The sequence below is a fragment of the Rhinopithecus roxellana genome, chromosome 5 (assembly GCF_007565055.1).
Source record: "Rhinopithecus roxellana isolate Shanxi Qingling chromosome 5, ASM756505v1, whole genome shotgun sequence".
Lineage (NCBI taxonomy): Eukaryota > Metazoa > Chordata > Mammalia > Primates > Cercopithecidae > Rhinopithecus > Rhinopithecus roxellana.
In genome coordinates, this window is record NC_044553.1 from 113864324 (window position 1) to 113890209 (window position 25886).

Sequence of the window (25886 nt, forward strand, 5' to 3'; positions counted from 1 at the left end):
TCTTTTGTATTTTTTTAGTAGAGACAGGGTTTCACCGTGTTAGCCAGGATGGTCTCGATCTCCTGACCTCGTGATCTGCCCTCCTCGGCCTCCCAAAGTGTTGGGATTACAGGCGTGAGCCACCGCGCCCGGCCTTAACTGCTTTTTCTACTGCATCTTGGCTGTGTGTGTGTGCGTGTGTGTGTGTGTGTACTGCACCCCCTACGGGGACATCCTGTTTCTAGCCTCTGCACCTTGCCAATGCCCAGTCCAGTGCCTGACTCAGTGCCTGAGTAAATGTGCGTTGGAGGAATGAACAGCCAGCAAAAGAGAGAGGACACTGGGCCTGGCAGCCAGAGCAGCTGGAAGAGAGGCCCCAAAACAAACAGAACCTCCGCCAGGAAATCTAACAACACAAGGCCCCATGGACGATTGTGAGTTGTTGTCTGAATGCTTCCTGTTTGCTTGCTTGAAACTAGACTTCCTACAGTGTCTATTCTGGTCCTCTCACTTTGACTTACGGCCTTTCAAAATGATCAGTTTCACCATTCATTCTGCCCTTTTGGCTCCTAGTTTCTGCAACAGACAGATTGAATCTTTATGCATTTATTCATGAAACACTTCTGGAGTTCCTATTATGTGCGATACACTAAGTCACCAGACTCAGGATTCTATGAAAGAACCTGGTGGGAAAGTCAGCAAAATAATAAAAAATCTACAATCTAGAGTGATAAGAGAACGAAACACCAGGGCGACACTGGGAAGCAGACACTCACACCAAAATAATACATGATTGTGTTTTTTTCTGAATTCATTTCCTCATATATGAGTGACCAATGAACCAGATTGGAGGTATTTGGGTCAGGAATGCCACTAATTATTTCCCAAACACCCAGCTGTGTGGTCATTCAGGGCAGCTAGGCACAAACACCAGCCCAACAGCGTTCAAACTTGCCAGGACCAAGCTTGGGGGCTTTGCCACAGCACCAGCAATTACTCACTTGGCATGCAGCCACTCCTCACTCTTACCTGCCCAAGGACCTCAGTCCTGCACTAGAGGGGTTTCCTGGGACAATGCTAAAACCAAACCAGCCCTGGGCAAACTGGGACAGTTGGTCACACTAAAGTCTGTGTGCTTTGCTGAACTTATGGGTCTGCACACACACCAGGACAGCTGGTCTGGATTGGGGATAATAGAGGGAGAGGCGTTCACTGTTGTGTGGAATCATAGCCTCAGCACCTGCCTCTCCAATCTGGCACCCTGCCAGCCCCAGCTCCTAAGATGCAGGCCACTCACACTTCCTGCCTGCTGACTCAGCCACACGTCAGCTGCTTAGTCCTGATGGAGGCAGGACAGGTGACCTTGAGCTAGTGAGGAGGGTGGAGACCCTGCTGCTCTTCTTCATCACTCTATCCTTAGCAGCTTAGCATGGTACTCCATGGAGCAGGGGTTCAGTAATTAATGAGTTAAGAGTGGTCTTAGTCTGTCTCTGTTCAGTGGGGCTTAAAGCCTCTGACTCCTGCCATGTACTTCCCTCTACCCGCCTCCTAAATTCTCCTCTGTTGCAACTCACGGGACACCAAGAACCCAGGGACCAGCCCAGAAAATGCATGCTGCCTGAAACCCAGTCATCTCTCACTTTCCCACTCCATGGGGACTCTTTTAAGGCTGCCCAGGCCCCTTTGGCCAATATCTGACTACCGCCTGTCCCCTTTCACCCTGAAGTGGCCTTGCCTTGTGCTTGCCAGACTTCCCATGTGCTGCAGTTTCCTGGGCAGATCTCCAGCATGTTGGCTGCTCCGCCGCCCACAGCCTCAGGTCTGGCAGCTGCCTAGATGGGGACCCTATGTTTTACATACGTCCTCCTGAGCAATCTGCATGCTGACTTTTCTGAACTTCTGAGCTGGCAACGCTTTTGGGTTCTATACCTACTCCACCTATCTGCACCCTCAAGGTCAGTCACCATGAGTCAGGTGATGAGGGGGAAAACAAGGTATTAAGGGAAGTTCCAATCTTTTATTTTTCCCCATCAACACATTTACCATCAGCTACCACCTGAGTCCCTGGAGAGCTGTGAGGAGGGTGTAGGAGGAGCACGGGGCTATTTGTAGACTCACAACCTCAGAGCTGGAGGGAACTGTCTGGGTCACTGAGCCTAGCCTCCCACCTGAGCAGGAAAGCAGATTTGCTGTATTCTGTCAATAAATGGGAATTATGCTTTTGATTCAATCTGCCTTCATGGGTCGCTCACTCCCTTTTGGGGGGTGTGCTTTGTGGTTAGATTGTGGACATTTTCCCTACATCTCTTGTAGTAAAATGAGCCCCTTGTTGTACATGTCATATTCCAATGTTGCACTCTTGGATTCTGGTAAGCTTACCCTGTCGGTACCACTGTGGGTTGAGATGAGATCTCCCCCTAAAGATGTGATGTTTCCCATCATTGATCCATCGTATCAGTCAGGATCCCGACAGGTGCACTCAAGTTAGGATAACGTGAGGAAAATTTATTTACAAAAGGACTACTTACCAAGTTATGGGTGGGATACACGGAAACCCCAGAGACAGTGCAGTGATCTGCCTTCACTAGCAGTAGAGATCTTACTCATTAGGCCTTATGGATCAGGGGATAGACTGGTAGTTTCTGGAACCCACAAAGTGGAGTCATGTATAGGAGCTACCTATCAGAACCACCTAGGGGCTTTCCAAATGCACTCTCCACTTCCAGACTCCCCAGGAGAGTTTCCTAGAGCAACTGTGGGGAATGCAGGCTGGTTACCAGGGCCTATGAAGCAGAGAAGCTGAATTTCATCACCAGATGTGAAGGCTGAGTTTGGGGCTAAGAAAGAGCAAAGTTGCCAGATTATAAAATTGGTGAAAATATGAAAAACACATGAATACAAAAGCCAATAGTAATCATCACCTATAATGCCATATATGTAAATATGTAAATATATATACACATATATAAATTTATATGCATGTGTATATATAAATATAAACATCTATTTTCCTAGGCATATATATGTGTTTACATTTACACATGTGTATGTGTATATATTTAAATATGTATATATATTTACATATATAGGAGATATTTATAGATATTTTTACATACACATATTTTTATATATACACACATACATGTGCTTATATAAACATACTTTATATCTGTTTATATATAATTTATTTTTATTATAAAAAATATATCTTCATTATAAAAAATTCAAACACTCATAAATAAGCTTTCTCTTACCACTCAAACCCATCCCTTAGAGATAATAACCCCTATTTTCTTTTTTTGTTGTTGTTGAGATGGAGTCTGGCTCTGTTGCCCAGGCTGGAGTGCAGTGGTGCTAACTCGGCTCACTGCAAGCTCTGCCTCCCAGGTTTACGCCATTCTCCTGTCTCAGCCTCCCCAGTAGCTGGGACTACAGGATCCCGCCACCACGCCCAGCTAATTTTTGTATTTTTAGTAGAGACGGGGTTTCACCGTGTTAGCCAGGATGGTCTCGATCTCCTGACCTTGTGATCCGCCCGCCTTGGCCTCCCAAAGTGCTGGGATTACAGGAGTGAGCCACCATGCCCGGCCGATAATAACCCCTATTTTCAATTTAGTATCTATCTTTTTTTTTTTTTTGAGACGGAGTCTCGCTCTGTCGCCCAGGCTGGAGTGCAGTGGCGTGATCTTGGTTCACTGGAAGCTCCACCTCCTGGGTTCACGCCATTCTCCTGCCTCAGCCTCCCAAGTAGCTGGGACTACAGTCGCCTGCTGCCACGCCCGGCTAATTGTTTGCATTTTTAGTAGAGACAGGGGTTTCACTGTGTTAGCCAGGATGGTCTCGATCTCCTGACCTCGTGATCTGCCCGCCTCAGCCTCCCAAAGTGCTGGAATTACAGGTGTGAGCCACCGCGCCTGGCCTTGGTATCTATCTTTACAGGCATTTATTTCATTTGTAGGTATACATGTGTCTACATTTTTAACACAGGTAGGATCTTAACATAGTACTGTTCTGTGACTTCCCTTTTCACTTAAAATATTACTGGCATATTCATAGAATGTTCTCTCCTGCTTTATTCACTTAACTTTCAAAGATAACTTCCAGACTTTTTATAAACTGAAATATTTTACTGAATGGCTACAGTTGTTAAACCTCACCTTTGGCACTTCTTTGTTATTCCTGATTTTAACTTATTTTTTAAATTATACAAGTAGTATGTGGATACATTCACATTTTAAAAAATTCAAACTGTAAGGAAGAGGCCAGTCACAGTGGCTCACACCTGTAATCCCAGCACTTTAGGAGGCTTAAGTGCCTCGATCACCTGAGCCCAGGAGTTTGAGACCAGTCTAGGCAACATAGTGAAACTCCATCTCTACTAAAAATACAAAAAAAACTAGCAGGGTGTGGTAGCGCACACCTATACTCCCAGCTATTCAGAAGGCTGAAGTGGGAGAATCGCTTGAGCCTGGGAGGCAGAGATTGCAGTGAGCTGAGATCCCACCACCGTACTACCACCCAGGGATAGAGCCAGACCCTCTCTCAAACAAACAAACAAATTCAAACTATAAGAAAGAAAAAAGAGCAGTTTGCCTTCCTCTTTTCCCCACCCATATAGCAATAGCCACCGTAACAGTCTCTCTTTATGCATTTACATGTATGAACATATTTACTTACTGGAATCACACTGTTTACCTATTGTTCTGCAACCTGCTTTTTACATACACGTAGACATCTACAGTGCCTTCACCAGCCTATTCAATGCCTTTACTGAGTTTGGAAAAAGGCACTCCTTTATCAAATAAATATTTTTTAAGTTAGCACAATCTGATTAGCTCTGCCAAGGGTGCTTTCCAGAGTGTGGCCTGGCTCTGGCATGACCTGGCTGTGCACCACACTCACACCCACTTATACTCTGAACTCCCTGAATGCCAGTGTGCTCGAGCCTCCAAAGAGGGCACAGTCCACCTCCATGTGAGGAATCTATGTCAGATTTGGAGTTGGGCAGGAGGCAGGGATTGGAGCAGCAGGTGAATAAGAGACTTCAGTGGGCTCTTAGAATACATGTGGGACTGGTTTTAACTACGTATGCATGTGTGTGCCAGTGAGAGTGAGTGCATGCTCTGCCAAGTGTTTGCATGGCTATGTGTGACAGTACTAAATTATATGAGGACAAGCAAGCTGCACATCTCGGTATATGTCTAAGATGTCAATGAAGTTCCCTCGGCAGTGGCTCCCTTGTGCAGTGAACAACCCAGACAGCAGTAGGCAGCATCCCTGGAGGTGGACTTGTTTTTAACAGCTACATAGCAATGCATAAAATGGCTGTATCATAATTTAGCTACGTGTTCTCTTTCTGATGGATATTTAGCTTCCCACCCTCCCTCCCTTCCTCCCTCCCTCCCTCCGTCTACCTACCTGTCTATTGTTATTACAAACAATGGTGTTAGGAATTTCGTTGTACTCACTTCTTTGATTATTTCTGTAGTATAGACTACTAGAAGCACAATTAATAGGTCAGAGGTAGGTGCACTTAAATTTTAAAAACTATTGCCTTCTGGTATTTTTGTGCTCCAAACTGAATGATTGACACTCCTTGTTTCATCATGACCTTTCTGGCTTTAAGTATAGTTAAAACAATTTTCTAGCTTTGGAGGCAAGATGTGGTATCTCATTGTTGTTTCCTTTGCATTTCTTTGCTTACTAGCTAGGTTGAACATGTTTACATCTTTGCTTGCCAATTACTTTTGGTTGCTTGCTAATTATCTATTTGTGTCCTTACTCATTTATCTATTGCAAAAGACCATCTAATTTTAGCCATGACTGGATTAGATAACTAATTAGGTAACACTTATAATTATTGTTTACTAAGCATTTTTTTTTTTTTGTGCCAGACATTATGCTAAGCACTTTGCACAGACTATTTTTCATTTAATTAACTTAGCAAAGAAGATACTTTGATCTCCACTTTAAAGATAAGAGACTAAGGCTTAGAGAACTAGAACAACATAGATCACTCACCTGGGTAAGTTGAAGATGCCACAGTTTGAGCCCAGCACTGACTACTTAGTCCTCTAACCACTCAGTTGTATTGTCACAAGGGTGTCTTGCAACTTCTTTAACATGTGATTCGTTGACTGATTCATTCATTCAACAAACACTGATTTCCCACACTGGGGCAAGCACATACCTTTCTGGCACCCATGCCACAGTGGGTTTGCAAGGTGCTACCTATAAGCTCTACACATATAGTGTGGCATGAGGGCTAAGCTTTGGACTGATAGGGACAAGGAGAGGGAGCTGTTACTAGAAACTGGAAAGAGTGGCTGGGTGGAAAAGGCCATTGACAGGAGAGTGGCTTTGGTAGAAGTGTCACCAATTTTATATGACCAGCAGCGCTAGAACTGAGAATAAACACCCTATCCTGACACTCCTCCCTCTCTCCCATCTCCTGCCAGTGCTTCCCATGGACCAGACACAACTGGAGGCTAAAGGATAAGGATACTCACTGAGGAAGTCCAGGTGGGTCAGCCTCTCAGGGTACAGAGTTGGGGAGGGCATGATAAAATATATCTAGGCTGGTTGTGGTGGCTCACGCCTGTAATCTCAGCACTTTGGGAGGTTGAGGAGGGTGGATCACTTGAGGTCAGGAGTTTGAGACCAGTCAAGACAACATGATGAAACACCATCTCCACTAAAAATACAAAAATTAGCCGGGCATGGTGGCAGGTGCCACCCAGCTACTCAGGAGGCTGGGGCACAAGAACTGCTTAAACCTAGGAGGCAGAGGTCACAGTGAGCTGAGAATGTGCCACTGAACTCTAGCCTGGGAGACAAAGCGAGGCTCTAACTCGAAAAAACAAAAAGAAAGAAAAAGTATATCTAGAGGGACAAACAGAAGACATCCATCACCCTGTCTTCTGCACATGTGGTGGATTCCCAGCAACAGCTGGGGATCCAACCATTTTGCTCACTGAACCAGGTACACCTTAATAGTGGCCACTTGTGGGGTCTACTGGCCTAAGGCCTAGACAAGGCAGGTCACTGATGCAAGTTCATTGGAGAGAAAATGGGTTTGCAGGGGTGTTTATGGGGTTACTGAGAATTTTAATTTATTGTAATTTTTATTTTAGGTTCAGGGATACATATGAAGGATTGTTATATGGGTAAACTCATGTCGCAGGGGTTTGCTGTACGCATTATTTCGTCACCCAGCTACTAAGCCTAGTACCCATTAGTTATATTTATTTATTTTTGAGACAGGGTCCTGCTAACTCTATGTTGATCTTTGTAAAAAAACTGCCAAACTCCCTTCCAAGGGGCTGTATAATTTTGCATTTCCCATCAGCCATGAATGAGAATTCCTCTTGCTCCACATTTTTGCCAGAAATTTGTGTTTCAGGTTTTTGGATTTTAGCAATTCTAATAGGTACATAATGATATATCTTGTTTTAATTTGCATTTCCCTAATGACAAATGATGTTGCACATTTTTTTCCATATGCGTATTTGCATATGGTCTTGCTATGTTGCCCAGGCTGGAGTGCAATGGCATGAACATGGCTCACTGCAGCCTTGACCTCCCGGGTTCAAGTGATCCTTCTTCTTCAGCTCCCAAGTAGCTAGGACCACAGGTTTGTGCCACTATACTTGGCTAATTTTTAAATTTAGCAATATACATTTAAAATTAATCCATCTTTTCACACTTTGATAGCTCATTTCTTTTTATTGTTGGATACTATTCCATTGTACAGATATATCACATTGTATGTATCCATTCACCTATCAAAGAACACCTTAGTTGCTTCCAGTTTTTGGCAATTATGAATAAAGCTGCCATGAACATTTGTGTGCACCTTTTTGGATGGATATACATTTTCAAATCAGTTGGGTAAATACCAACAGGTGTGATTGCTCAATCTCCTGGGCTCAAGCAACCTTCCCACCTCAGCCTCCCAGGTAGCTGAGACTACAGTTGCACAACACCATGCCTAGCTAATTTTACAATTTTTTGTAGAGACGGGCTACCACTGTGTTACCCAGGCTGGTCTCGAACTCCTGGGATTAAGCAAATCCTCTTGCCTCAAACTCTGAAGATATTCACTTTGCGATTTTAGGAGAACAGGGGAGGGAAATGTACTGATGGAACTATTAGGAGGAAAGTAATTAACATAAAGTAGTATTTTTTTATGATTTATTTATCTATTTTTTTGAGACACAGTCTTGCTCTGTCACCCAGGCTGGAATGCAGTGGGGCGATCTTGGCTCACTGCAAGCTCCTCCTTCTAGGTTCATGCCATTCTCCTGCCTCAGCCTCCCCAGTAGCTGGAACTACAGGCACCCGCCACCTCACCCGGCTAATTTTTTGTATTTTTAGTAGAGATAGGGTTTCACTGTGTTAGCCAGGATGGTCTCAATCTCCTGACCTCATGATCCGCCTGCCTTGGCCTCCCAAAGTGCTGGGATTACAGGTGTGAGCCACTGTGCTGGCCCTATTTCGCTCATTTTAAAATTCAGTTGTTTCTTTTCTTTTTCTTTCTTTCTTTTTTTTTTTTTTTTGGAGATGGAGTCTTGCTCTGTCACCAGGTTGGAGTGTAGTGGCGTGATCTCAGCTCACTGCGACACCCATCTCCTGGGTTCAAGTGATTCTCCTGCCTCAGCCTCCTGAGTAGCTGGGATTACAGGTGCGCACCACCATGCCCAGCTAATTTTTGTATTTTTAGTAGAGATGGGGTTTCACCTTGTTGGCCAGGATGGTCTCCATCTCTTGACTTTGTGATCCGCCTGCCTCAGTCTCCCAAAGTGCTGGGATTACAGGTTTACAGGCGTGAGCCACCGTGCCCAGCGTTTTTTTGTTTTTTTGTTTTTTGTTTTAGATGAGAGTGTTGCACCCAGGCTGGAGTGCAATGGCACGATCTCAGCTCTCTGCAACTTCTGCCTCTCGGGTTCAAGCGATTCTTCTACCTCAGTCTCCTGAGTAGCTGGTATTACAGGCGCCCGCCACCATGCCCAGCTACTTTTTTGTATTTTTAGCAGAGACAGGGTTTCACCATGTTAGCCAGGATGGTCTTGATCTCCTGACCTCGTGATCCCTCCGCCTTGGCCTACCAAAGTGCTGGGATTATAGGCATGAGCCACTGCGCCCGGCCCAGTTGTTTGTTTTCTTATTGTTGAGTTTTTAAGAATGTTTTTTGCGTTTCTCAGATGTGTTTCTCAATATTTTCTCCCAGTCTGTGGCTTGTCTTATTCTGTTAACACTGTCTTTCACACAGCAAATGTTCATTTTAATAAAGTGCAATTACATAAAGTCCAGCACATAGACTGTGCTTTTGGTGTTATGTCCGAATGGATTTTCTCTTATGTTCCCTTTTAGAAGTTTTATAGTTTTGTTTCACACTTAGATCTACAATCCATTTGAGGAAATTTTTGCAAAAGGTTTAAAGTCTGTGTTTAGGTTAATTTTTTTTCCATATCAATGCCCAATTGTTCCAGCACCATTTATTTTAAAATTATCCTTTCTATATTGAAATTGCCTTTGCATCTTTGCCAAAAACCAGTTAACTATATTTATGTGGGTACTGAGATAGTTTCATTAAATAATACAACTAAAATGCTTAGCATAGGGCCTATTGTAGAATAACCAATTAGTGTTAGCTTTTATTAGTCTATGAACCTATTTCTTTGGTAGTGTGTTCAAATTAAAATAGAATAAGAAAATTAAGCTATATCATGGAATATGTGGATGTTATTTGGCTAAGTCCCATTTTGGACATGGTTTTAAAGCACACTTTTTAAAAATTTTAATCAAGAGAAGGGTTTTACCTTATGTATAGTACTCTGATGGACACTGTGTGTTGTGATGATAAAAATTATGAGATTGTTATTCTCTAGACTACGTTTCGATTTGGTAACAATGAACATCTTTATTCAGGAAAATGGTTTACACAGCAAAGTGACAATTATTTGCAGTATTTTTAACCAAGCTCTTTTCACATGTCACTTAATATCATAGATTTTCTTGATGTTTGAATTTCTCCACGACTTCGGAAAAACTTTTTTATATTTTAAGCCAGTCAAATTTAGCAGTGGGGAGTAGAAAAACTTAAAGGACCAACATATGGGGGTATAAAAATACGGTTAGATAAAAGAATAAGTTCTTGCATTTGGCAGCAGGAAAATTATAGTTAACAATAATTTATTGCGTATTTCAAAATAATTACGAGAGAAGGTTTGGAATGTTCCCAACACAAAGAAAACATAAATGTTTGAGGCAATGGATATCACAATTACCCTGATTTGATCATTACACATTATTTACAGATATCAAAATATCACATATACCCCCAAAATATGTGTATTATATGCTAATGAGAAAATAAAAATAGCACCCATTTTACAAGGTCACTATGATTAACTTATTTATTAGATATAATATGCTTAAAATGGTGCCTGACACATTCAATAAATTTATTACCTTTTAAAAAAATAACCAACATACAGAGATGTTAGGAAATGATTAAACCTTTCATTATTAGCAAAAGGTAAATAGACCCTGAAAGCTGCAACCAACAAAAAGATGCAGTTGGTGCTACAAGGTCAGGAAACTTGAAGATGCCTGTCCTCTCATCTTGGAAAGCCAAATACACTTGACTCTAATCTAGACTCTAGAAATATAGATTTCTATGTGAGACTCTGGGAACAAGAACTTAAGTAGAAGACAAAAAGCCTGGGTGGGTTCTGTTGTGACTTTGAGAGTGATCTTGCTGTTTGTAGGTATGTGTTCTGGTTTTGTGACAAGACAACTAGCTTCATTGTATTTTAAGTTGTCAAGTTTCAAGGGATAATAATACCTAAGGGGTCAACTTCAGAAGGCTGTTAGAAAAATCACCTAGTATATGTGAATATATTCATAAGGTGTAAAATGATATTCAAACGTTAGATATTTAAGAGAATCTAGCTCTAGAAAAAGCCAGGCTAAAATTCTGAAAACACAGAAAGAGGAACCTAGTGTAGAAGAAACAAAACCAATATGAAAATCAAATAGGGAGGGACCTTCATACAGAAGAAGCATATCTCAGAGGTTAATTCTTTATCATAAAAGCTGCTGTATAAGACAGCTATAATAAGAAACAAGATAGTCACTCTGTGAATTTAGGACAACAGGGGAGGGAAATGTCCTGATGAAACTATTAAGAGTAAAGTAATTAACATAAAGTAGTATTTTTTTATTATTTATTTATTTATTTTTATTTTTATTTTTTTGAGACGGAGTCTCGCTCTGTCGCCCAGGTTGTCGTGCAGTGGCGGGATCCCGGCTCACTGCAAGCTCCGCCTCCTGGGTTCACGCCATTCTCCTGCCTCAGCCTCCTGAGTAGCTGGGACTACAGGCACCTGCCACCACGCCCGGCTAATTTTTTTGTATTTTTAGTAGAGACGGGGTTTCACCGTGTTAGCCAGGGTGGTCTCTTCTGACCTTGTGATCCGCCCACTTCGGCCTCCCAAAGTGCTGGGATTACAGGCGTGAGCCACCGCGCCTGGCCTAAAGTAGTATTTAAATCAATTAGAAGCCATAAGAAAGAGTAGAACTGATACGTAAATACAAGATGGTGGCTGGATGTGGTGGTTCACACCTGTAATCCCAGCATTTTGGGAGGCTGAGATGGGAGGATTACTTGAGCCCAAGAGTTTGCGACCAGCCAGGGCAACATAGGGAGACCTAGTCTCTATAAATAACAATAAAAATAGGCAGGGTGCTATGGCTCATGCCTGTAATCACAGAACTTTGGGAGGCCAAGGCATGTGTATCACCAGGTCAGGAGTTTGAGACCAGCCTGGCTAGCATGGTGAAAACCCATCTCTAATAAAAATACAAAAAATTAGCTGGGTGTGGTGGTGCACACCTGTAGTCCCAAGTACTCAGGAGGCTGAGGCAGGAGAATGGCTTGCCCTGGCAGGTGGAGGTTGCAATGAGCTGAGATTGTGCCACTGCACTCCAGCCTGGGCGACAGAGCAAGACTCTGTCTCAAAAAAAGAAAAAAAAAAAAAAAATATATATATATATATATATAAAAGTTACCTGGGCAAGGTAGTGTGAGCCTGTGGTCTCAGCTGCTTAGGAAGCTGAGGTGGGACGATCACTTGAGCCAGGGAGGTCGAGGCTGCAATAAGTCATGATTGCATTTCTGCACTCCAGCCTGGGTGACAGAGTGAGATCCTGTCTTAAAAACAAAAAAAAGACGAATTTTTTTTTGTTTTTGAGACAGAGTCTGGCTCTGTCGTCCAGGCTGGAGTGCAGTGGCACAATCTCGGCTCACAGCAAGCTCCACCTCCCAGGTTCACACCATTCTCCTGCCTCAGCCTCCCGAGTAGCTGGGATTACAGGCATCTGCCACCACGCCTGGCTAATTTTTTGCATTTTTAGTAGAGACGGGGTTTCACCATGTTAGCCAGGATGGTCTTGATCTCCTGACCTCGTGATCCACCCACCTTGGCCTCCCAAAGTGCTGGGATTACAGGCGTGGATGATCTTATCTCCTGACCTCGTGATCCACCCACCTCAGGCCTCCCAAAGTGCTAGGATTACAGGTGTGAGCCACCGCGCCCAGCCCGAAATGTTTTTAAAAAGATAATGTAATCGGCCGGGTGCGGTGGCTCAAGCCTGTAATCCCAGCACTTTGGGAGGCCGAGACGGGCGGATCACGAGGTCAGGAGATCGAGACCATCCTGGCTAACACTGTGAAACCCCGTCTCTACTAAAAAATACAAAAAAAGCTAGCCGGGCGAGGTGGCTGGCGCCTGTAGTCCCAGCTACTCGGGAGGCTGAGGCAGGAGAGTGGCGTAAACCCTGGAGGCGGAGCTTGCAGTGAGCTGAGATCGCGCCACTGCACTCCAGCCTGGGCAACAGAGCAAGACTCCGTCTCGGGAAAAAAAAAAAAAAAAAAAAAAGATAATGTAAACAGATAATCCTTTGAATCCTAGTCAAGAAGCAGGAATAATTACAATTAGAATGAAGAAAAGGCTATATGATTAGGTGTAGGATAGTTCTATGTGTTGAGGATAGCTAGCCTGGTCATCACAATAATCCTGTTAGATGTCCTGCCTGAATGAACCCAGTGGGATGTTCCCTGAGAGGCATTATGGGGCAGCATTCCCTATCCTCATTTGGTTGATTTATCAAGTGCTCGGTTTTGCATCTCAGAATGCTGATTTTTGTCTCAGAGCCATTTCTCACAGGCAGACTCACAATAGCCAAGTTCATAAGACTGGTGTATAAATCCAAGTACCAATTTATAAATTAAAAATGAGAAACATAACTGAGGCTGGAAAACAGCCCAATCATATTAACTCACAACAAAGGAAGTCTGTTAGATAAATTGAGCATTTAATAACAAGATATCCTTGTGAAGAATGTAAACTAGATAAAAACGTTCATTTTACAATAAGGATCACCTTGTCAGCTAGACAAGCATATGTGAAATTCAGCCACTGAAACTGCCTATCCCCTGGACCGTGCTGAGATGAACACTGCTGATCACTGCATCTCTGACTCTCCTTTGATTCTGCTTCTACGAGGACCAACCTTCCCCTCTTTATGATTGACACTGGCTTGTTTCAGATAGGTCAGTGCATTCAAAAGTCAAATGAACAATGGCAATCCTGGGAGTGGCTCCATCATTTTAGTTACAGAGCTCAGGGACATGGATCCATGGTCTGCAGACAGGTTCTGGGAGATACAGGAAGTTTCTCAACTAGATGGAAAGCTTTAAAATCTAGTTTTTGCAATTTTCTGACGAGAGAATCTACAGGCTTCATGAGACCCTCAAAGAGGCCCACACACTAAAAACAACAATTACAATCTTCCAACATCTCTACTATGATCCTTTTGAGTTGGGTTTGCAGTTTAATTCTCAGTAGATTATTTTATCCTTGCGCTCAGAAGAAACTCACATTTGGCCCAGAGTGCTGACAGCACAAGTATACATTAACAAATAAATTTGAGGCCAGGTGCAGTGGCTCACGCCTGTAATCCCAGCACTTTGGGAGGCTAAGGTGGGAGGATCACAAGGTCAGGAGTTCAAGACCAGCCTGACCAACATGGTGAAATCCTGTCTCTACTAAAAATACAAAAATTAGCTGGGTGTGGTGGTGCATGCCTGCAATCCCAGCTATTCAGGAGGCTGAGGTAGGAGAATCGCTTGAACCCGGGAGGCGGAGGTTACAGTGAGCTGAGATTGTACCATTGTACTCCAGCCTGGGTGACAGAGCGAGAGTCCATCTCAAAATAATAATAGTAATAATAATAATTTGAAAAATATCAATGAAATAGGCAATTTTCTATAAAAATATATATTATCAAAATTGATAAAACATAGAGTAAAAAACCTGACTGGACCAGTAAGTCAGGCAGAGACTGAGAAAGTTTTCAAGAATAATATTGGAAAGCAATCTCACACATGAAAATATGCAGTATGGAGACTGTAAGCATCATGGGGGAAGACTGGAAGTCATAAACATGCTCATTTCTGGAACTGTCTATGGGCCCATGGGGCAAAGCAATGGGTATGCCTGCATCCAATCATCTTGAAGTAGGGGGAACTTGGGACCTGGAGAACAGGGGAGAAGGATTTAGTCCAAGTGAGCCTTTGAGTCCATCTTGCCCTCTTGCTGCTGGTGGAGGGAGAGTGTTTGAATACTAATCCTTTCAGGAGCAGATCTTCTCAGTCCCTCCCTCTCTTGCCCAGAGGAGCTACTGCTAAACAAGACACATGAGTAAGACTGCCGGGGACACCAGCGGATGAAGCAACAGAACTAACAACCAAACAAACAGCATAGACTCCCATGCTGACTTAGTTGGCATTCTGGTTTTCTCTCTTTGAGCATAAGTATCCTTTGGCCTGAGTAAATTTCCTGGAATTATCATAAAAGGGAAGATAAAAGAGGGTAAGGGAAGGTAAAATGGGAGTTTAGAATCATTTAATGTAAGCTCATTTGATACTACTGACGAAATGGGCTATATCAGGTAGATATAGATGAAAAATCGAAACTAAAACATTAGCAGATGTAATTAAACAAATAATGAAAGAAAAACTCACTATAGTGCTACGCATATCAATAATATAAGAAAAATTCAATAAGTAAGCCTATTAATATACTACTTTAAAACTATAGATCAAATGTAAAAATGATCATCTTTGGCTGGGCATGGTGGCCCACACCTGTAATCCCAGCACTTTGGGAGATGGAGGCGGGTGGATCACAAGGTCAGAAGTTTGAGACCAGTCTGGCCAACATAGTGAAACCTCGTCTCTACTAAAAATACAAAAACTAGCCGGGCATGGTGGCACACGCCTGTAGTCCCAGCTACTCGGGTGGCTGAGGCAGAAGAATTGCTTGAACCTGGGAACCTGGGAAGCAGAGGTTGCGGTGAGCCGAGATCGTGCCACTGCACTCCAGCCTGGGTGACAGAATGAGACTCCATCTCAAAAAAAAAAAAAAAAAAAGATCAACTTTTTTGGAAGGGGAAAATCAGTCAATACAATTCAATAGTCATTTCTAACAAAAATTAATTATAAAAATAGATGGTACCTCTTTAGCATCACTTTTCAAAAAATTGCAATAAAATATACAGAGCCTAAAATTTACCATCTTAACCATTTTTAAGTGTACAGTTTGGTGGCATTAAGAACATTCACTTTCTAGTGCAGCCATCACCACCATCATCTATCTCCACAATTCTTTTCATCTTGCAAAACTGAAACTCTGTACACATTAAACAATGACTTTCCATTCCTCCCTCCCCTCAGCCCTTGGCAACCATCATTCTACTTTCTATCTCTAAGAATTTGATAACTCTAAGTACCCCGATCTAAAAAGTCATACAGTATATGTCTTTTTGAGACTGGTTTATTTCACTTAGCATAATGTCCTCCAGGTTCATCAGTGTTGTCGTATGTGTCAGAATTTCCTTCCTTTTTAAGGTGGAATAATATTCCATCTCATATATATACACCACATTTTGTTTATCCATTCATCTGTCAATGGACACAAGATACTTCTACCTTTTGGCTATGTGAATAATGCTGTTTGAATATCCATGTATAAATATCTCTTTGAGACCCTGCTTTCAATTCTTTTGGTTATATGCCCAGAAGTACAATTGCTGAATCATACAGGAATTCTAATTTTTTGTGGCTGTACTATTTTACACTCCCACCATCAACACACAAGAGTTCCAATTTCTCCACATCTTTGCCAACACTTATTGTTCTGTTTATATAGTAGCCATCCTTAGAACACATTATTATTATTATTATTATTATTATTATTATTATTATTATTATTGAGACAGAGTCTTGCTCTATTGCCCAGGCTGAGTGCAGTGGCACGGTCTTGTCTCACTGCAACCTCCGCCTCCTGGTTTAAAGCAATTCTCCTGCTTCAGCCTCTCAAGTAGCTGGGACTACAGGTACATACCACCACACCTGGCTAATTTTTTTTGTATTTTAGTAGAGACGAGGTTTCACCATATTGCCCAGGCTGGTCGCGAACTCCTAAGCTCAGGCATTCCGCCCACCTGAGCCTCCCAAAGTGCTGGGATTACAGGTGTGAGCCATCACGCCCGGCCAGAACACATTTTTTTTTTTCTTTTTGAGACAGAGTCTCACTCTGTTGCCCAGGCTGGAGTGCAGTGCCTGCGATTTCGCTCACTGCAACCTCCGCCTCCCAGGTTCAAGCAATTCTCCTGCCTCAGCCTCCTGAGTAGCGGGACTATAGGTATACGCCACCATGCCCAGCTAATTTTTGCATTTTTAGTAGAGATGAGGTTTCACCATGTTGGCTGGGATGGTCTAGATCTCTTGACCTCGTGATCCACCCACCTTGGCCTCCCAAGGTGCTGGGATTACAGGTGTGAGCCACTACGCCCAGCCCAGAACACAATTTTTTAAAAAGATATTTATTCCAACTAAATCAGCATTTGCCAGAAACTAGTCTACAATGGAATGTCATATCAATATTATCATATCAACATGATATAATATCATATCAATCAATATTGTCATATCAATAATATCAATATTATTTAATTTTGCTTTAAAACGGGCTACATCAGTAAGACATGAAACATAAATAAAAAATAAATATTTTAAAGGAAGACAGAAAATACTATTTTAGTTATAACAACAAAAAACAAAGCAGGCTGGGTGCCTGTAATCCTAGCATTCTGGGAGGCCGAGGTGGGCGGATGGCCTGAGGTCAGGAGTTTGAGACCAGTCTGACCACCATGGTGAAACCCTGTCTCTACTAAAAATACAAAATAATTAGCCAGACATGGTGGGGTGCGCCTGTAATCCCAGCTACTCGGGAGGTTGAGGCAGGGGAATTGCTTGAACCAGTGGGGTGGAGGTTGCAGTGAGCAGAGATCCTGCCACTGCACTCCAGCCTGGGTGACTAGAGAAAGACTGCATCTCAAAAAACAAACAAACAAACACACAAAACCACAAAAACAAAGCAATCAACTGAAAAATTATTTAAAAATTTTTTAAGGACAGAGTGTGGTGATATACATCTGTAATTCCAGCACTTTAGGAGTTTGAGGCAAGAGGATTTGCTTGATCCCAGGAGTTCAAGACCAGCCTGGGCAACACAGTGGTAGCCCGTCTCTACAAAAAATTTTCAAATTAGCTAGGCATGGTGTTGTGCACCTGTACTTCCAGCTACCTGGGAGGCTGAGGTGGGAGGACTGCTTGAGCCCAGGAGATTGAGGCTGCAGTGAGCTATGATTGTGTCACTGCACTCCAGCCTGGGAGACAAAGCAAGACTGTCTCAAAAATATATATATAAATGTATATATACACATTTTTTTTCTAAAGACCAGTTTACAATAGATATATAGAATTAAGGTATACAATAGATATATAGAATTAAATAGCATTGTAATATATTATCAATGACTAGCTTGAAAATATAAAAAAATTTCATCCACAGTTTCAATAAATCATAAGTGAATTATTAACAAAAAATATAATGCTCATAAGCATTTCTCTTTAATATTTCACTGTTAAGGAAACAAAAATATGAGAAGTGTTTTTTGTAAAGCTGAATAAATGGGGAAAAAAGACAGCAGATTTCTTTCTTTTTTTGCTTTTTTGGGATGGAGTCTAGCTCTGTTGCCCAGGCTGGAGTGCAGTGGCACGATCTCGGCTCACTGCAACCTCTGCCTCCCGGGTTCATGCCATTCTCCTGCCTCAGCCTCCCGAGTAGCTGGACTATAGGTGCCCGCCACCATGCCTGGCTAGTGTTTTTTTTTTGTATTTTTAGTAGAGACGGGGTTTCACCGTGTTAGCCAGGATAGTCTCGATCTCCTGACCTCGTGATCCACCTGCCTGGGCCTCTGAAGTGCTGGGATTACAGGCGTTAGCCAGGATTACAGGTGTTAGCCACCGCGCCTGGCCCGACAGCAGATTTCTTAATGGGCCATCCAGATACTGTGAAGATGAAAATATTTCTCCCTGCTCCCCCAAATTGTTTCTGGCAAATGCAATTCCAATTAAAATCTTGGCAGGATATTTCTTAAACAACTGACGAAATTATTCTAGTTAACCTAGAGGCATAAACAGATCAGATTTTCAAATAAAATTCAGAAGAAGAGCAATGAACAGTAAAAAGACAAGCTCTAGTAGATACTAAAGCATATTATATAGCAATGAGATTAAAATGTCATGGGTCTTGAATAAAAACATGCTGTTGAAGCAAAAATAGCAAGAATAGTGGAAAAGCTCAGATCTAGAATCTATTATGTATAAAAAGTTGACATATGGTAAAGAAGGCCTCACACAAAACCATGGGGAAGAGGAGAGTTGATATATTTGTTAGAACAATTGATTAGAAATGGCTGGGTGCAGTGGCCTGTAATCCCAGGACTTTGGGAGGCCAAGATGGGTGGATCGTGAGGTAAAGGGATCAAGACTAGCCTGGCCAAAGTGGCGAAACTCCGTCTCTACTAAAAATATGAAAATTTGCTGGGAACGGTAGCACGTGCCTGTAGTCCCAGCTACTTGGGAGACTAAGGCACGAGAATTGCCTGAACACAGAGGCCGATGCTGTGGTGAGCTGAAACTGCACCACTGCACTCAAGCCTGGGTGACAGAGAGAGGCTCTGTTTCAAAACAAAACAAAACAAAAGAACAATTGGCTAGAGACTTGGAAACGGAGCAATTTACATGCTTATCATATACCAACTTTTTTTTTTTTTTAAATCACACTTCAGAAAAACAAGTTTCTGGTCTAACTAGGGAAGAGGCAAACAAATTCCTTCCCTTCCTCCCTCCCTCCCTCCCTCCCTCCCTCCCTCCCTTCCTTCCTTCCTTCCTTCCTTTTCTTCCTTTCTTCCTTTCTTTCCTCTCTCCTCTCTCTCTCTCTTTCTTTGTTTCTTCTTTCTTTCTCAGAGTCTTGCTCTATTGCCCAGGCTGGAGTATAGAGGCACAATCATAGTTCACTGTAACCTAAACTCCTGAGGTCAAGTGATCTTCCTACCTCAGCTTCCTGAGTAAGGCACGTGCTGCCACACCTGGCTAATTTATTTTTAACTTTTAGTAAAGAGGGTATCTTTCTATGGTGCCCAGGCTATACTGACAAATTTCAGTGTAACAAGGGAAGTACTATTGCAGAAGGAAGAATAAAGTGTGTGAAACACAGAAGAGGGGCGTCCTAATTATACCCAGAGGAATCAAGACAGCCTTGACCAATGAGCAGGCATTTATACTGGAATTTGAGGGATGAGTGGGAGTTTGATAGAGATAAGAGAGAATACCCATACAAAGGTGAGGTCATAAAAAGGCCCAGCGTCCTGAATGGAATGAATAGAAGGAGGTGGGCAGAAACATGTCCATGAATTGAGGGAGCTGCTTGCCTGAAGGCCTTCCACAAGTATAGTACCCTTCCAACAATTTTAAGAGACTGTGTCAACATGATGATAGTTTAGACCAGCAGTCCTCAAAGTGAGATTCATGAACCCCTGGAGGCCCTTGAGATCTTTTTAGAGGGTCTGCAAGGTTAAAATTATTTTCATTGTAATGTTAGATCATTATTTCTCTTTTTCACTGTTATTGTCATGAGTATACAGTGGAGTTTTCTAGAGACTACATGATGTGTGATATTATAACAGATAAAATGTAGAGGACTGGTGGGGTGGCTCATGCCTGTAATCTCAGCACTTTGGGAGGCTGAGGTGGGCATATCATGAGGTCAGGAGATTGACACCATCCTGGCTAACACGGTGAAACTCTGTCACTACTAAAAATACAAAAAATTAGCCGGGCGTGGTGGTGCATGCCTGTAGTCTCAGCTACTTGGGAGGCTGAGGCAGAAGAATCGCTTGAACCCTGGAGGCGGAGGTTGCATTGAGCCGAGATTGCACCACTGCACTCCAGCCTGGGCAACAGAGCAAGACTCCATCTCAAAAAAAAAAAAATGTAGAGGAAAATAGGGGACACAATCAAGCTGTCTTGTGCTGAGCCAAACATTAAGGATGGGCCGTGAAACCCAAAGTTTGAGAACTTTGATTTAGACTCTGATGGAAAGTTATTAGAGGAAACACTATTAACAGAAGTCAAGTTCATGAGAAGTTTTCCTAAAAGTAGCTCCTTCCCCATTAACCAGAGCCTCAAATTCTGTTTTGGCCCTATCCTTCCCTGGGGTTATGTTAGAAGTGGGTGTGCCCTTGGAGATAGTTTTGAAAAGGTAAATTGGTAAAGTGAATTAAATGACCATCAATTCTTTGAAACGTGTTTCAAAAGATAGAATTTATCTCCCTACCCCTTGAATCTAGGTCAGTTTTGTATCATTCTTTCATAAAATACAGCAGAAGTGTTATCATACAACTTCCAAGGAAGACCAGGCTCATGCTATTGTATTCCTGAAAGTACTGTGCTCTGAAAGACTATGAGGAAAGAGAGGACCCAGCTAAACAGCTATCTCAGCTCATGTGTCACCTACAGCTTCTCCATAAGAGAGTCCAGGCAACAGTACCGGAAGGATTGCCCAGTCCACCCACAGAATCAAGAAAAATAATAAATTGCTGTTTTAAGCCATTAGGTTTGGGGCGTTTCTTACGGAGCAACAGATGCTTGATAGAATTGGGGACTAACTGCCTGGCCTCAAATGCATAAGTTTGTATTTTATCTTCTGGATCAGGGTTTCTCAACATGAAATGATTGACATTTTAGGCTGATAATTCTTTTTTTTGTTTGTTTTGAGACAGAGTCTCACTCTCTCGCCCAGGCTGGAGTGCAGTGCTGCGATCTCGGCTCACTGCAAGCTCCGCCTCCTGTGTTCATGCCATTCTCCTGCCTCAGCCTCCCGAGTAGCTGGGACTACAGGTGCCCGCCACCACGCCTGTATTTTTAGTAGAGACAGGGTTTTACAGTGTTAGCCAGGATGGTCTCAATCTCCTGACCTCATGATTCGCCCGCCTCAGCCTCCCAAAGTGCTGGGATTACAGGCGTGAGCCACCGTGCCCAGTCGAGGCTGGTAATTCTTTGTTGAGGGGGGCTGCCCTGTGCATTACAGGATGCTTAGCAGCATTCCTGCTGCCACTAGATAACAGTGACAGCTCCATCCAGTTGTGACAACCAAAAATATCTCCAGACATTGCCAAATGTCCTCTGGGGGACAAAATCGCACCCCTCCTTTAGAACGATAGGCTAAACCATTCTGAGAATAAGAATCACCTGGGGGGTTATTAAAAGTAGATTTCCAGACTCCTCCCCTAGAGATTCTTATCTATCGTGTCCAGATTATGACCTGCAATGTGAATTTTTTAAATGCTCAAGGTATTCTTATCAGAGGAATGTGAGAACTGCTACAGTACAGACCAGGAACCAACAGAGGTCTGACCTGCTCATTTTGTGTTTCAGGAAGATCCTTCTGGAAGCAGTTGGAAGATAAATCGGGTAGGATGTGGGGGGATGCAGAAAAGAGAATAGAATTGGAGGCTATTACTTAAATTCAGGTGAGAAATAACAAGAGGGTTGTACAGGGCAGTGGTGGTGGGGGTGCATTTCAAAGATATTTCTAAGGCAGAATCAGTGAAATTCATGATGAATTGGATACTGGGGAGAGGAGGGCTTAAGATAAAAAACGAGGCCAGGCGCTGTGGCTCACGCCTGTAATCCCAGCACTCTGGGAGGCTGAGACGAGTGGATCATGAGGTCAAGAGATCGAGACCAGCCTGGCCAACATGGTGAAGCCCCGTCTGTACTAAAAATACAAAAATTAGCTGAGTGTGGTGGTGCACGCCTGTAGTCCCAGCCACTTGGAAGGCTGAGGCAGGAGAATCACTTGAACCCAGTAGGTGGAGGCTGCAGTGAGCCGGGATTACACCACTGCACTCCAGCCTGGCGACAGAGTGAGACTCCATCACACACAAAAAAAAAAAAAAAAGAAAAAGAAAAAAGAAAAAGAAAAAGAAAAAAAGAAAAAAAATGAGCAAAAAGTAAAGAACTTTTATACTTCAAGTGATATCATCAAGCAAGTGAAAAGACAATGTGCAAAATGGGAGAAAATATTTGCAAATTATATATCTGAAAAGGGACTTGTATCCAGAATATGTAAGAACTCTTATGACCGACAATAAAAAGACAAACAACCCAATTAAAAAATGGGCAAAGATCTGAATATACATGTTTTCAAAGAAGATACCCGAATGGCCAATAAACACATGAAAAGATGCTCAACATCATTAGCCATCAGGGAAATGCCAAGCAAAACCACAGTGATACACCACTTCATACTCACTAGGGTGGTTATAATCAAGAAGACTGATTATGACAAGTGTTGGCAAAGATGTGGAGAAATTGAAACCCTCACTCATTGCTGGTGGTTACGTAAAATGGTAATAGCCTCTATGGAAAACAGTCTGGCAGTTCCACAAATGGTTAAACAGAGTTACCATATGACGCAGTGTCTACCTGCTCCTAGGTAGATACCCAAGACAAATAAAAACAAGCTGGGCACAGTACACCTGTAATCTCAGCACTTCGAGAGGCCAAGCTGGGAGGACTGCTTAAGCCCAAGAGTTTGAGACCAGTCTGGGCAACATAGTGAAACCCCATCTCTACAAAAAATAAAAAAAAAATTAACTGGGCATGGTGGTGCATACCTGTAGTCCCAGCTACTTGGGAGGCTGAGGTGGGAGGATTGTTTGAGTCCAGTAGTTGAAGTGTCAGTAAGCTATGTTCATGCTACCACACCCTCACCAGGGTGACAGAGTGAGACCTCATCTATTAAAAAAAAAAAGTCCCTATAAGAACTTGGATAAAAATATTAATAGGAGCACTAGTCATATAATGGGCAAAAAGTGGAAAATGTCTATAAATTAATGAATAAATGTGCTATATTAAATATCAATACAGTGAAATATTACTCAGCAATAAAAGGAAATAAAGTGCTGATACATACTACAACATGATGAACTTTGAAAACCTTATGCTAAGTGAAAGTAGCCAGTCTCAAAAGACCACATATTATATGACTACGTATTTATGAAATGTCCAAAATAGGCAAAACTGGCCAGGCATGGTAGTTTGCGCCTGTAGACCCAGCTACTCAGGAGGCTGAGGCCAAAGGATCACTTTGCAAAACTAAAGGGACACACAGTAGCTTAATGGTTACCCAGGGGTGGAGGTGGGACATGAATTGGGGGAAAGGGGAATGTGACTGCTAAAAGGTACAAGGTTGTTTCTTTGTTTTTTCTTTTTTTCTTTCTTTCTTTTTTTTTTTTTTTGAGATGGAGTCTTGCTCTGTCACCCAGGCTGGAGTGCAGTGGCGTGATCTTGGCTCACTGCCACCTCTGCCTGCCGGGTTCAAGTGATTCTCCTGCCTCAATCTCCCAAGCAGCCGGGACTACAAGTGTGCACCACCAAGGCTGGCTAATTTTTGTATTTTTAGTAGAGACAGGGTTTTACTGTATTGACCAGGCTGGTCTCTAACACCTGACCTCAAGTAATCCACCTGCCTTGGCCTCCCAAAATGTTGGTATTACAGGCATGAGCCACTGCACCCTGTCAAGGTTTCTTTTTAGGGTGACAAAATGTTCTGAAACTGATTTGTGGTGATAACTGCACCACTGTGAATATACTAAAAACCACTGAATTGTGTAATTTATTTTATTTTTCTTTTTGTTTTTTCTTTAATAGGAGACAGAGTCTTGCTATGTTTCCCAGGCTGGAGTGCAATGGCCATGATCCCATTACTAATCAGCACAGGAGTTTTGACCTACTCTGTTTTGGACTTGGGCAGAGTCCTCTTTCTTAGGCAACTTGACGGTCCCCCCCATCCTTGTGGACACCCGTGGGTACAGTGCATTACTGCCCAGAATTCCTGGACTTGATCAATTCCCCCACCTAACCCTCCTGAGTAGCTGGGACCACTGGCATGTGTCACTGTGCCCAGCAAATTGTATTCTTTAAAAATGGGTGAGTTGTAATGATATGTGTGTTAAATCTCAATAAAGCTTGAGTTTCTAGCTTTAATAACTGGAAACATGGTGTCACCATTAGCCAAAATTGGGACTATAGGAGGAAGAATGTGTTTGGGGGGAAAATGAGCCTTGGACATATTGAGTGGCTGTGATAAGCACACAGTAAATGTCTTGCTCTGGAACACAGGAAAGAAGATGGGGCTGGAAATAATGATGCAAATAAACAATCATTTATTGCGCATTTGTTAAATTCCAGGTGCTGTGAATATGTTGTTTACATACACTGCCTGGTAGGTTGCATACATATACTGTTTATTGTTTCTGCTCCCTCTTCCCCTGTGTAAGTCAATGAGAGGAGGGCCTTCATCTGTCTTACCTAATGCTGTCTCCAGCACCTACAGCACAGGCTGGCAGAGAGTTGGCATACAGCATTTACTGGGTGAATAGAAATGCAGTATCTTTTAACCTTCATAACAATCCTTTGTGGTAGGTTTTTGTTCCCATTTCACACGATTTTCTTAAGACCACAAAGCTAGTAAGTGACAGTGGTCTGTCTGCATTCCAAGTCACAATGCAATGCTATAATCTCTCAATCTCCCAGAATGAATCTGGAACAAAGGAAAGCAGTAAAGGTCATGTAAACCCAATTTGTGCAATTCATAATAACTGTATATGAAAATCCAACTGGGTTAGGTGCTGGAGTTCATACAATGATAAACTGGACAAGAATCTGAAGAAAAATACATTTAAGACAAAATCCATAAGACTTGGCGCATAACCTTGCTAGTTCAAGAAGCTCTTTCACATATATTATCTTAGTTAACCCCCACAAATAGCCTAATAAGTAGGTTTTATTACCATTCCAATCAGGCTTTTGTCCTCCACTGAAGGTGACTTCTGTGTTGCTAAATGCAACAGGTACTCGCTTCAGGCACAACATTTAAGGGAGCACCAAAAAACTAAGTGATCAAGATGAATAACATTTTTATTTTTTAAAATTAAAATTAATGCAAAAAAATCCATGAATAACAAAATACCAACATTTAAAATAAAGAGGATCCTCAGGACTGGGCCCGCCTACCTGAAAGCCCCAACGGAACCCCTCATTCACGATAGGATTGAACGACCTCGAACTAAAGTGTCACATACTTCCTGCTTGTGATGCTCGTGAGCCCGAACGAAGGCTGAAAAACTTCAGGGGGAGCCATTCTGCCCAACATCCCTAGTTCCAGCGCAGCGCAGCATGCACCACGCAGGTGGGAACTGACCCCATGCTTTTGGAAAAGGCTGGAACTGAGGGTGCTTGTGCCCGTGCATGTATGTATCGCACACGTGTGCATGCACGTTTCTCGTCTTGCTTCTATTTCCAAGTCCCAGTTCAGGACAGGGCAGAGTACTGCTTTCCAGTATGCGCCCTGAGCTCGGACTTC

General features: G+C 42.7%; 1 long non-coding RNA gene across 1 annotated transcript; it reads left to right on the forward strand.

The window, feature by feature from the left end:
• Positions 1-249: 249 nt before the first annotated feature.
• LOC115897727 lies at positions 250-24469 on the forward strand. Its single transcript, XR_004057511.1, has 4 exons — positions 250-413; positions 6438-6501; positions 21893-21987; positions 24173-24469. It is a non-coding gene; the product is annotated as an uncharacterized LOC115897727 (long non-coding RNA).
• Positions 24470-25886: the final 1417 nt, after the last annotated feature.